Below are 13,660 nucleotides of genomic sequence, written 5' to 3' on the forward strand. Positions count from 1 at the left end.
TCAGTCTGACCCTGTGCCTCATGGGAACAGTCCAGCCCGAACTGCCAAGCCATGCCTTCCCTGGACCGGAAACAAGCTTCCGAGGACCGGTTTCTGGCATTACAGCCGTCTTCAGCCCGGCTTGCTTGAATTCAGTCGCAAAGTAAGCAAGGGACTCACGTCTGAGCATACCCTGCCACACTTATGGCGGCCAAAAGCGGTACAAAAGGGGGTGGTGATGGACAGAGCATCTGAACCAATCAAACACTCACACCCAGTCAAAAGATCTGGGTTTGATCCATCACCGTTCTTTAGCCCACTCTGCCACCCCAGTTCAGACATGGCTATATGCAAATCAGTCTGACCCTGTGCCTCATGGGAACAGTCCAGCCCGAACTGCCAAGCCATGCCTTCCCTGGACCAGAAACAAGCTTCCGAGGACCGGTTTCTGGCATTACAGCTGTCTTCAGCCCGGCTTGCTTGAATCCAGTGGCAAAGTAAGCAAGGGACTCACGTCTGAGCATACCCTGCCACACTTATGGCAGCCAAAAGCGGTACAAAAGGGGGTGGTGATGGACGGAGCATCTGAACCAATCAAACACTCACACCCAGTCAAAAGATCTGGGTTTGATCCATCACCGTTCTTTAGCCCACTCTGCCACCCCAGTTCAGACATGGCTATATGCAAATCAGTCTGACCCTGTGCCTCATGGGAACAGTCCAGCCCGAACTGCCAAGCCATGCCTTCCCTGGACCAGAAACAAGCTTCCGAGGACCAGTTTCTGGCATTACAGCCGTCTTCAGCCCGGCTTGCTTGAATCCAGTGGCAAAGTAAGCAAGGGACTCACGTCTGAGCATACCCTGCCACACTTATGGCGGCCAAAAGCGGTACAAAAGGGGGTGGTGATCGACGGAGCATCTGAACCAATCAAACACTCACACCCAGTCAAAAGATCTGGGTTTCATCCATCACCGTTCTTTAGCCCACTCTGCCACCCCAGTTCAGACATGGCTATATGCAAATCAGTCTGACCCTGTGCCTCATGGGAACAGTCCAGCCCGAACTGCCAAGCCATGCCTTCCCTGGACCGGAAACAAGCTTCCGAGGACCGGTTTCTGGCATTACAGCCGTCTTCAGCCCGGCTTGCTTGAATTCAGTCGCAGAGTAAGCAAGGGACTCACGTCTGAGCATACCCTGCCACACTTATGGCGGCCAAAAGCGGTACAAAAGGGGGTGGTGATGGACGGAGCATCTGAACCAATCAAACACTCACACCCAGTCAAAAGATCTGGGTTTGATCCATCACCGTTCTTTAGCCCACTCTGCCACCCCAGTTCAGACATGGCTATATGCAAATCAGTCTGACCCTGTGCCTCATGGGAACAGTCCAGCCCGAACTGCCAAGCCATGCCTTCCCTGGACCAGAAACAAGCTTCCGAGGACCGGTTTCTGGCATTACAGCTGTCTTCAGCCCGGCTTGCTTGAATCCAGTGGCAAAGTAAGCAAGGGACTCACGTCTGAGCATACCCTGCCACACTTATGGCAGCCAAAAGCGGTACAAAAGGGGGTGGTGATGGACGGAGCATCTGAACCAATCAAACACTCACACCCAGTCAAAAGATCTGGGTTTGATCCATCACCGTTCTTTAGCCCACTCTGCCACCCCAGTTCAGACATGGCTATATGCAAATCAGTCTGACCCTGTGCCTCATGGGAACAGTCCAGCCCGAACTGCCAAGCCATGCCTTCCCTGGATCGGAAACAAGCTTCCGAGGACCGGTTTCTGGCATTACAGCCGTCTTCAGCCCGGCTTGCTTGAATCCAGTGGCAAAGTAAGCAAGGGACTCACGTCTGAGCATACCCTGCCACACTTATGGCGGCCAAAAGCGGTACAAAAGGGGGTGGTGATGGACGGAGCATCTGAACCAATTAAACACTCACACCCAGTCAAAAGATCTGGGTTTGATCCATCACCGTTCTTTAGCCCACTCTGCCATTCCAGTTCAGACATGGCTATATGCAAATCAGTCTGACCCTGTGCCTCATGGGAACAGTCCAGCCCGAACTGCCAAGCCATGCCTTCCCTGGACCGGAAACAAGCTTCCGAGGACCGGTTTCTGGCATTACAGCCGTCTTCAGCCCGGCTTGCTTGAATTCAGTCGCAAAGTAAGCAAGGGACTCACGTCTGAGCATACCCTGCCACACTTATGGCGGCCAAAAGCGGTACAAAAGGGGGTGGTGATGGACGGAGCATCTGAACCAATCAAACACTCACACCCAGTCAAAAGATCTGGGTTTGATCCATCACCGTTCTTTAGCCCACTCTGCCACCCCAGTTCAGACATGGCTATATGCAAATCAGTCTGACCCTGTGCCTCATGGGAACAGTCCAGCCCGAACTGCCAAGCCATGCCTTCCCTGGACGGGAAACAAGCTTCCGAGGACCGTTTTCTGGCATTACAGCCGTCTTCAGCCCGGCTTGCTTGAATCCAGTGGCAAAGTAAGCAAGGGACTCACGTCTGAGCATACCCTGCCACACTTATGGCGGCCAAAAGCGGTACAAAAGGGGGTGGTGATGGACGGAGAATCTGAACCAATTAAACACTCACACCCAGTCAAAATATCTGGGTTTGATCCATCACCGTTCTTTAGCCCACTCTGCCACCCCAGTTCAGACATGGCTATATGCAAATCAGTCTGACCCTGTGCCTCATGGGAACAGTCCAGCCCGAACTGCCAAGCCATGCCTTCCCTGGACCGGAAACAAGCTTCCGAGGACCGGTTTCTGGCATTACAGCCGTCTTCAGCCCGGTTACTTGAATTCAGTCGCAAAGTAAGCAAGGGACTCACGTCTGAGCATACCCTGCCACACTTATGGCGGCCAAAAGCGGTACAAAAGGGGGTGGTGATGGACGGAGCATCTGAACCAATCAAACACTCACACCCAGTCAAAAGATCTGGGTTTGATCCATCACCGTTCTTTAGCCCACTCTGCCACACCAGTTCAGACATGGCTATATGCAAATCAGTCTGACCCTGTGCCTCATGGGAACAGTCCAGCCCGAACTGCCAAGCCATGCCTTCCCTGGACCGGAAACAAGCTTCCGAGGACCGGTTTCTGGCATTACAGCCGTCTTCAGCCCTGCTTGCTTAAATCCAGTTGCAAAGTAAGCAAGGGACTCACATCTGAGCATACCCTGCCACACTTATGGCGGCCAAAAGCGGTACAAAAGGGGGTGGTGATGGACGGAGCATCTGAACCAATCAAACACTCACACCCAGTCAAAAGATCTGGGTTTGATCCATCACCGTTCTTTAGCCCACTCTGCCAACCCAGTTCAGACATGGCTATATGCAAATCAGTCTGACCCTGTGCCTCATGGGAACAGTCCAGCCCGAACTGCCAAGCCATGCCTTCCCTGGACAGGAAACAAGCTTCCGAGGACCGGTTTCTGGCATTACAGCCGTCTTCAGCCCGGCTTGCTTGAATCCAGTGGCAAAGTAAGCAAGGGACTCACGTCTGAGCATATCCTGCCACACTTATGGCGGCCAAAAGCGGTACAAAAGGGGGTGGTGATGGACGGAGCATCTGAACCAATCAAACACTCACACCCAGTCAAAAGATCTGGGTTTGATCCATCACCGTTCTTTAGCCCACTCTGCCACCCCAGTTCAGACATGGCTATATGCAAATCAGTCTGACCCTGTGCCTCATGGGAACAGTCCAGCCCGAACTGCCAAGCCATGCCTTCCCTGGACCAGAAACAAGCTTCCGAGGACCAGTTTCTGGCATTACAGCCGTCTTCAGCCCGGCTTGCTTGAATCCAGTGGCAAAGTAAGCAAGGGACTCACGTCTGAGCATACCCTGCCACACTTATGGCGGCCAAAAGCGGTACAAAAGGGGGTGGTGATGGACGGAGCATCTGAACCAATCAAACACTCACACCCAGTCAAAAGATCTGGGTTTCATCCATTACCGTTCTTTAGCCCACTCTGCCACCCCAGTTCAGACATGGCTATATGCAAATCAGTCTGACCCTGTGCCTCATGGGAACAGTCCAGCCCGAACTGCCAAGCCATGCCTTCCCTGGACCGGAAACAAGCTTCCGAGGACCGGTTTCTGGCATTACAGCCGTCTTCAGCCCGGCTTGCTTGAATTCAGTCGCAAAGTAAGCAAGGGACTCACGTCTGAGCATACCCTGCCACACTTATGGCGGCCAAAAGAGGTACAAAAGGGGGTGGTGATGGACAGAGCATCCGAACCAATCAAACACTCACACCCAGTCAAAAGATCTGGGTTTGATCCATCACCGTTCTTTAGCCCACTCTGCCACCCCAGTTCAGACATGGCTATATGCAAATCAGTCTGACCCTGTGCCTCATGGGAACAGTCCAGCCCGAACTGCCAAACCATGCCTTCCCTGGACCAGAAACAAGCTTCCTAGGACCGGTTTCTGGCATTACAGCTGTCTTCAGCCCGGCTTGCTTGAATCCAGTGGCAAAGTAAGCAAGGGACTCACGTCTGAGCATACCCTGCCACACTTATGGCAGCCAAAAGCGGTACAAAAGGGGGTGGTGATGGACGGAGCATCTGAACCAATCAAACACTCACACCCAGTCAAAAGATCTGGGTTTGATCCATCACCGTTCTTTAGCCCACTCCGCCACCCCAGTTCAGACATGGCTATATGCAAATCAGTCTGACCCTGTGCCTCATGGGAACAGTCCAGCCCGAACTGCCAAGCCATGCCTTCCCTGGACCAGAAACAAGCTTCCGAGGACCAGTTTCTGGCATTACAGCCGTCTTCAGCCCGGCTTGCTTGAATCCAGTGGCAAAGTAAGCAAGGGACTCACGTCTGAGCATACCCTGCCACACTTATGGCGGCCAAAAGCGGTACAAAAGGGGGTGGTGATCGACGGAGCATCTGAACCAATCAAACACTCACACCCAGTCAAAAGATCTGGGTTTCATCCATCACCGTTCTTTAGCCCACTCTGCCACCCCAGTTCAGACATGGCTATATGCAAATCAGTCTGACCCTGTGCCTCATGGGAACAGTCCAGCCCGAACTGCCAAGCCATGCCTTCCCTGGACCGGAAACAAGCTTCTGAGGACCGGTTTCTGGCATTACAGCCGTCTTCAGCCCGGCTTGCTTGAATTCAGTCGCAGAGTAAGCAAGGGACTCACGTCTGAGCATACCCTGCCACACTTATGGCGGCCAAAAGCGGTACAAAAGGGGGTGGTGATGGACGGAGCATCTGAACCAATCAAACACTCACACCCAGTCAAAAGATCTGGGTTTGATCCATCACCGTTCTTTAGCCCACTCTGCCACCCCAGTTCAGACATGGCTATATGCAAATCAGTCTGACCCTGTGCCTCATGGGAACAGTCCAGCCCGAACTGCCAAGCCATGCCTTCCCTGGACCAGAAACAAGCTTCCGAGGACCGGTTTCTGGCATTACAGCTGTCTTCAGCCCGGCTTGCTTGAATCCAGTGGCAAAGTAAGCAAGGGACTCACGTCTGAGCATACCCTGCCACACTTATGGCAGCCAAAAGCGGTACAAAAGGGGGTGGTGATGGACGGAGCATCTGAACCAATCAAACACTCACACCCAGTCAAAAGATCTGGGTTTGATCCATCACCGTTCTTTAGCCCACTCTGCCACCCCAGTTCAGACATGGCTATATGCAAATCAGTCTGACCCTGTGCCTCATGGGAACAGTCCAGCCCGAACTGCCAAGCCATGCCTTCCCTGGACCGGAAACAAGCTTCCGAGGACCGGTTTCTGGCATTACAGCCGTCTTCAGCCCGGCTTGCTTGAATCCAGTGGCAAAGTAAGCAAGGGACTCACGTCTGAGCATACCCTGCCACACTTATGGCGGCCAAAAGCGGTACAAAAGGGGGTGGTGATGGACGGAGCATCTGAACCAATTAAACACTCACACCCAGTCAAAAGATCTGGGTTTGATCCATCACCGTTCTTTAGCCCACTCTGCCACCCCAGTTCAGACATGGCTATATGCAAATCAGTCTGACCCTGTGCCTCATGGGAACAGTCCAGCCCGAACTGCCAAGCCATGCCTTCCCTGGACCGGAAACAAGCTTCCGAGGACCGGTACCTGGCATTACAGCCGTCTTCAGCCCGGCTTGCTTGAATTCAGTCGCAAAGTAAGCAAGGGACTCACGTCTGAGCATACCCTGCCACACTTATGGCGGCCAAAAGCGGTACAGAAGGGGGTGGTGATGGACGGAGCATCTGAACCAATCAAACACTCACACCCAGTCAAAAGATCTGGGTTTGATCCATCACCGTTCTTTAGCCCACTCTGCCACCCCAGTTCAGACATGGCTATATGCAAATCAGTCTGACCCTGTGCCTCATGGGAACAGTCCAGCCCGAACTGCCAAGCCATGCCTTCCCTGGACGGGAAACAAGCTTCCGAGGACCGTTTTCTGGCATTACAGCCGTCTTCAGCCCGGCTTGCTTGAATCCAGTGGCAAAGTAAGCAAGGGACTCACGTCTGAGCATACCCTGCCACACTTATGGCGGCCAAAAGCGGTACAAAAGGGGGTGGTGATGGACGGAGAATCTGAACCAATTAAACACTCACACCCAGTCAAAATATCTGGGTTTGATCCATCACCGTTCTTTAGCCCACTCTGCCACCCCAGTTCAGACATGGCTATATGCAAATCAGTCTGACCCTGTGCCTCATGGGAACAGTCCAGCCCGAACTGCCAAGCCATGCCTTCCCTGGACCGGAAACAAGCTTCCGAGGACCGGTTTCTGGCATTACAGCCGTCTTCAGCCCGGTTACTTGAATTCAGTCGCAAAGTAAGCAAGGGACTCACGTCTGAGCATACCCTGCCACACTTATGGCGGCCAAAAGCGGTACAAAAGGGGGTGGTGATGGACGGAGCATCTGAACCAATCAAACACTCACACCCAGTCAAAAGATCTGGGTTTGATCCATCACCGTTCTTTAGCCCACTCTGCCACACCAGTTCAGACATGGCTATATGCAAATCAGTCTGACCCTGTGCCTCATGGGAACAGTCCAGCCCGAACTGCCAAGCCATGCCTTCCCTGGACCGGAAACAAGCTTCCGAGGACCGGTTTCTGGCATTACAGCCGTCTTCAGCCCTGCTTGCTTAAATCCAGTTGCAAAGTAAGCAAGGGACTCACATCTGAGCATACCCTGCCACACTTATGGCGGCCAAAAGCGGTACAAAAGGGGGTGGTGATGGACGAAGCATCTGAACCAATCAAACACTCACACCCAGTCAAAAGTTCTGGGTTTGATCCATCACCGCTCTTTAGTCCACTCTGCCACCCCAGTTCAGACATGGCTATATGCAAATCAGTCTGACCCTGTGCCTCATGCGAACAGTCCAGCGCGAACTGCCAAGCCATGCCTTCCCTGGACCGGAAACAAGCTTCCGAGGACCGGTTTCTGGCATTACAGCCGTCTTCAGCCCAGCTTGCTTGAATCCAGTGGCAAAGTAAGCAAGGGACTCACGTCTGAGCATACCCTGCCACACTTATGGCGGCCAAAAGCGGTACAAAAGGGGGTGGTGATGGACGGAGCATCTGAACCAATCAGACACTCACACCCAGTCAAAAGATCTGGGTTTGATCCATCACCGTTCTTTAGCCCACTCAGCCACCCCAGTTCAGACATGGCTATATGCAAATCAGTCTGACCCTGTGCCTCATGGGAACAGTCCAGCCCGAACTGCCAAGCCATGCCTTCCCTGGACCAGAAACAAGCTTCCGAGGACCGGTTTCTGGCATTACAGCTGTCTTCAGCCCGGCTTGCTTGAATCCAGTGGCAAAGTAAGCAAGGGACTCACGTCTGAGCATACCCTGCCACACTTATGGCAGCCAAAAGCGGTACAAAAGGGGGTGGTGATGGACGGAGCATCTGAACCAATCAAACACTCACACCCAGTCAAAAGATCTGGGTTTGATCATCACCGTTCTTTAGCCCACTCTGCCACCCCAGTTCAGACATGGCTATATGCAAATCAGTCTGACCCTGTGCCTCATGGAAACAGTCCAGCCCGAACTGCCAAGCCATGCCTTCCCTGGACCGGAAACAAGCTTCCGAGGACCGGTTTCTGGCATTACAGCCGTCTTCAGCCCGGCTTGCTTGAATCCAGTGGCAAAGTAAGCAAGGGACTCACGTCTGAGCATACCCTGCCACACTTATGGCGGCCAAAAGCGGTACAAAAGGGGGTGGTGATGGACGGAGCATCTGAACCAATTAAACACTCACACCCAGTCAAAAGATCTGGGTTTGATCCATCACCGTTCTTTAGCCCACTCTGCCACCCCAGTTCAGACATGGCTATATGCAAATCAGTCTGACCCTGTGCCTCATGGGAACAGTCCAGCCCGAACTGCCAAGCCATGCCTTCCCTGGACCGGAAACAAGCTTCCGAGGACCGGTTTCTGGCATTACAGCCGTCTTCAGCCCGGTTACTTGAATTCAGTCGCAAAGTAAGCAAGGGACTCACGTCTGAGCATACCCTGCCACACTTATGGCGGCCAAAAGCGGTACAAAAGGGGGTGGTGATGGACGGAGCATCTGAACCAATCAAACACTCACACCCAGTCAAAAGATCTGGGTTTGATCCATCACCGTTCTTTAGCCCACTCTGCCACACCAGTTCAGACATGGCTATATGCAAATCAGTCTGACCCTGTGCCTCATGGGAACAGTCCAGCCCGAACTGCCAAGCCATGCCTTCCCTGGACCGGAAACAAGCTTCCGAGGACCGGTTTCTGGCATTACAGCCGTCTTCAGCCCTGCTTGCTTAAATCCAGTTGCAAAGTAAGCAAGGGACTCACATCTGAGCATACCCTGCCACACTTATGGCGGCCAAAAGCGGTACAAAAGGGGGTGGTGATGGACGGAGCATCTGAACCAATCAAACACTCACACCCAGTCAAAAGATCTGGGTTTGATCCATCACCGTTCTTTAGCCCACTCTGCCAACCCAGTTCAGACATGGCTATATGCAAATCAGTCTGACCCTGTGCCTCATGGGAACAGTCCAGCCCGAACTGCCAAGCCATGCCTTCCCTGGACAGGAAACAAGCTTCCGAGGACCGGTTTCTGGCATTACAGCCGTCTTCAGCCCGGCTTGCTTGAATCCAGTGGCAAAGTAAGCAAGGGACTCACGTCTGAGCATATCCTGCCACACTTATGGCGGCCAAAAGCGGTACAAAAGGGGGTGGTGATGGACGGAGCATCTGAACCAATCAAACACTCACACCCAGTCAAAAGATCTGGGTTTGATCCATCACCGTTCTTTAGCCCACTCTGCCACCCCAGTTCAGACATGGCTATATGCAAATCAGTCTGACCCTGTGCCTCATGGGAACAGTCCAGCCCGAACTGCCAAGCCATGCCTTCCCTGGACCAGAAACAAGCTTCCGAGGACCAGTTTCTGGCATTACAGCCGTCTTCAGCCCGGCTTGCTTGAATCCAGTGGCAAAGTAAGCAAGGGACTCACGTCTGAGCATACCCTGCCACACTTATGGCGGCCAAAAGCGGTACAAAAGGGGGTGGTGATGGACGGAGCATCTGAACCAATCAAACACTCACACCCAGTCAAAAGATCTGGGTTTCATCCATTACCGTTCTTTAGCCCACTCTGCCACCCCAGTTCAGACATGGCTATATGCAAATCAGTCTGACCCTGTGCCTCATGGGAACAGTCCAGCCCGAACTGCCAAGCCATGCCTTCCCTGGACCGGAAACAAGCTTCCGAGGACCGGTTTCTGGCATTACAGCCGTCTTCAGCCCGGCTTGCTTGAATTCAGTCGCAAAGTAAGCAAGGGACTCACGTCTGAGCATACCCTGCCACACTTATGGCGGCCAAAAGCGGTACAAAAGGGGGTGGTGATGGACAGAGCATCCTAACCAATCAAACACTCACACCCAGTCAAAAGATCTGGGTTTGATCCATCACCGTTCTTTAGCCCACTCTGCCACCCCAGTTCAGACATGGCTATATGCAAATCAGTCTGACCCTGTGCCTCATGGGAACAGTCCAGCCCGAACTGCCAAGCCATGCCTTCCCTGGACCAGAAACAAGCTTCCGAGGACCGGTTTCTGTCATTACAGCTGTCTTCAGCCCGGCTTGCTTGAATCCAGTGGCAAAGTAAGCAAGGGACTCACGTCTGAGCATACCCTGCCACACTTATGGCGGCCAAAAGCGGTACAAAAGGGGGTGGTGATCGACGGAGCATCTGAACCAATCAAACACTCACACCCAGTCAAAAGATCTGGGTTTCATCCATCACCGTTCTTTAGCCCACTCTGCCACCCCAGTTCAGACATGGCTATATGCAAATCAGTCTGACCCTGTGCCTCATGGGAACAGTCCAGCCCGAACTGCCAAACCATGCCTTCCCTGGACCGGAAACAAGCTTCTGAGGACCGGTTTCTGGCATTACAGCCGTCTTCAGCCCGGCTTGCTTGAATTCAGTCGCAGAGTAAGCAAGGGACTCACGTCTGAGCATACCCTGCCACACTTATGGCGGCCAAAAGCGGTACAAAAGGGGGTGGTGATGGACGGAGCATCTGAACCAATCAAACACTCACACCCAGTCAAAAGATCTGGGTTTGATCCATCACCGTTCTTTAGCCCACTCTGCCACCCCAGTTCAGACATGGCTATATGGAAATCAGTCTGACCCTGTGCCTCATGGGAACAGTCCAGCCCGAACTGCCAAGCCATGCCTTCCCTGGACCAGAAACAAGCTTCCGAGGACCGGTTTCTGGCATTACAGCTGTCTTCAGCCCGGCTTGCTTGAATCCAGTGGCAAAGTAAGCAAGGGACTCACGTCTGAGCATACCCTGCCACACTTATGGCAGCCAAAAGCGGTACAAAAGGGGGTGGTGATGGACGGAGCATCTGAACCAATCAAACACTCACACCCAGTCAAAAGATCTGGGTTTGATCCATCACCGTTCTTTAGCCCACTCTGCCACCCCAGTTCAGACATGGCTATATGCAAATCAATCTGACCCTGTGCCTCATGGGAACAGTCCAGCCCGAACTGCCAAGCCATGCCTTCCCTGGACCGGAAACAAGCTTCCGAGGACCGGTTTCTGGCATTACAGCCGTCTTCAGCCCGGCTTGCTTGAATCCAGTGGCAAAGTAAGCAAGGGACTCACGTCTGAGCATACCCTGCCACACTTATGGCGGCCAAAAGCGGTACAAAAGGGGGTGGTGATGGACGGAGCATCTGAACCAATTAAACACTCACACCCAGTCAAAAGATCTGGGTTTGATCCATCACCGTTCTTTAGCCCACTCTGCCACCCCAGTTCAGACATGGCTATATGCAAATCAGTCTGACCCTGTGCCTCATGGGAACAGTCCAGCCCGAACTGCCAAGCCATGCCTTCCCTGGACCGGAAACAAGCTTCCGAGGACCGGTTTCTGGCATTACAGCCGTCTTCAGCCCGGCTTGCTTGAATTCAGTCGCAAAGTAAGCAAGGGACTCACGTCTGAGCATACCCTGCCACACTTATGGCGGCCAAAAGCGGTACAAAAGGGGGTGGTGATGGACGGAGCATCTGAACCAATCAAACGCTCACACCCAGTCAAAAGATCTGGGTTTGATCCATCACCGTTCTTTAGCCCACTCTGCCACCCCAGTTCAGACATGGCTATATGCAAATCAGTCTGACCCTGTGCCTCATGGGAACAGTCCAGCCTGAACTGCCAAGCCATGCCTTCCCTGGACGGGAAACAAGCTTCCGAGGACCGTTTTCTGGCATTACAGCCGTCTTCAGCCCGGCTTGCTTGAATCCAGTGGCAACGTAAGCAAGGGACTCACGTCTGAGCATACCCTGCCACACTTATGGCGGCCAAAAGCGGTACAAAAGGGGGTGGTGATGGACGGAGAATCTGAACCAATTAAACACTCACACCCAGTCAAAATATCTGGGTTTGATCCATCACCGTTCTTTAGCCCACTCTGCCACCCCAGTTCAGACATGGCTATATGCAAATCAGTCTGACCCTGTGCCTCATGGGAACAGTCCAGCCCGAACTGCCAAGCCATGCCTTCCCTGGACCGGAAACAAGCTTCCGAATGCCGGTTTCTGGCATTACAGCCGTCTTCAGCCCGGTTACTTGAATTCAGTCGCAAAGTAAGCAAGGGACTCACGTCTGAGCATACCCTGCCACACTTATGGCGGCCAAAAGCGGTACAAAAGGGGGTGGTGATGGACGGAGCATCTGAACCAATCAAACACTCACACCCAGTCAAAAGATCTGGGTTTGATCCATCACCGTTCCTTAGCCCACTCTGCCACACCAGTTCAGACATGGCTATATGCAAATCAGTCTGACCCTGTGCCTCATGGGAACAGTCCAGCCCGAACTGCCAAGCCATGCCTTCCCTGGACCGGAAACAAGCTTCCGAGGACCGGTTTCTGGCATTACAGCCGTCTTCAGCCCTGCTTGCTTAAATCCAGTTGCAAAGTAAGCAAGGGACTCACATCTGAGCATACCCTGCCACACTTATGGCGGCCAAAAGCGGTACAAAAGGGGGTGGTGATGGACGAAGCATCTGAACCAATCAAACACTCACACCCAGTCAAAAGATCTGGGTTTGATCCATCACCGCTCTTTAGTCCACTCTGCCACCCCAGTTCAGACATGGCTATATGCAAATCAGTCTGACCCTGTGCCTCATGCGAACAGTCCAGCGCGAACTGCCAAGCCATGCCTTCCCTGGACCGGAAACAAGCTTCCGAGGACCGGTTTCTGGCATTACAGCCGTCTTCAGCCCAGCTTGCTTGAATCCAGTGGCAAAGTAAGCAAGGGACTCACGTCTGAGCATACCCTGCCACACTTATGGCGGCCAAAAGCGGTACAAAAGGGGGTGGTGATGGACGGAGCATCTGAACCAATCAGACACTCACACCCAGTCAAAAGATCTGGGTTTGATCCATCACCGTTCTTTAGCCCACTCTGCCACCCCAGTTCAGACATGGCTATATGCAAATCAGTCTGACCTGTGCCTCATGGGAACAGTCCAGCCCGAACTGCCAAGCCATGCCTTCCCTGGTACCGGAGACAAGCTTCCGAGGACCGGTTTCTGGCATTACAGCCGTCTTCAGCCCAGCTTGCTTGAATCCAGTGGGAAAGTAAGCAAAGGACTCACGTCTGAGCATACCCTGCCACACTTATGGCGGCCAAAAGCGGTACAAAAGGGGGAGGTGATGGACGGAGCATCTGAACCAATCAAACACTCACACCCCGTCAAAAGATCTGGGTTTGATCCATCACCGTTCTTTAGCCCACTCTGCCACCCCAGTTCAGACATGGCTATATGCAAATCAGTCTGACCCTGTGCCTCATGGGAACAGTCCAGCCCGAACTGCCAAGCCATGCCTTCCCTTGACCGGAAACAAGCTTCCGAGGACCGGTTTCTGGCATTACAGCCGTCTTCAGCCCGGCTTGCTATAATCCAGTGGGAAAGTAAGCAAGGGACTCACGTCTGAGCATATCCTACCACACTTATGGCGGCCAAAAGCGGTACAAAAGGGGGTGGTGATGGACAGAGCATCTGAACCAATCAAACACTCACACCCAGTCAAAAGATCTGGGTTTGATCCATCACCGTTCTTTAGCCCACTCTGCC

Source organism: Lissotriton helveticus, chromosome 7, assembly GCF_964261635.1.
Source record: "Lissotriton helveticus chromosome 7, aLisHel1.1, whole genome shotgun sequence".
In the NCBI taxonomy this organism is placed as follows: domain Eukaryota; kingdom Metazoa; phylum Chordata; class Amphibia; order Caudata; family Salamandridae; genus Lissotriton; species Lissotriton helveticus.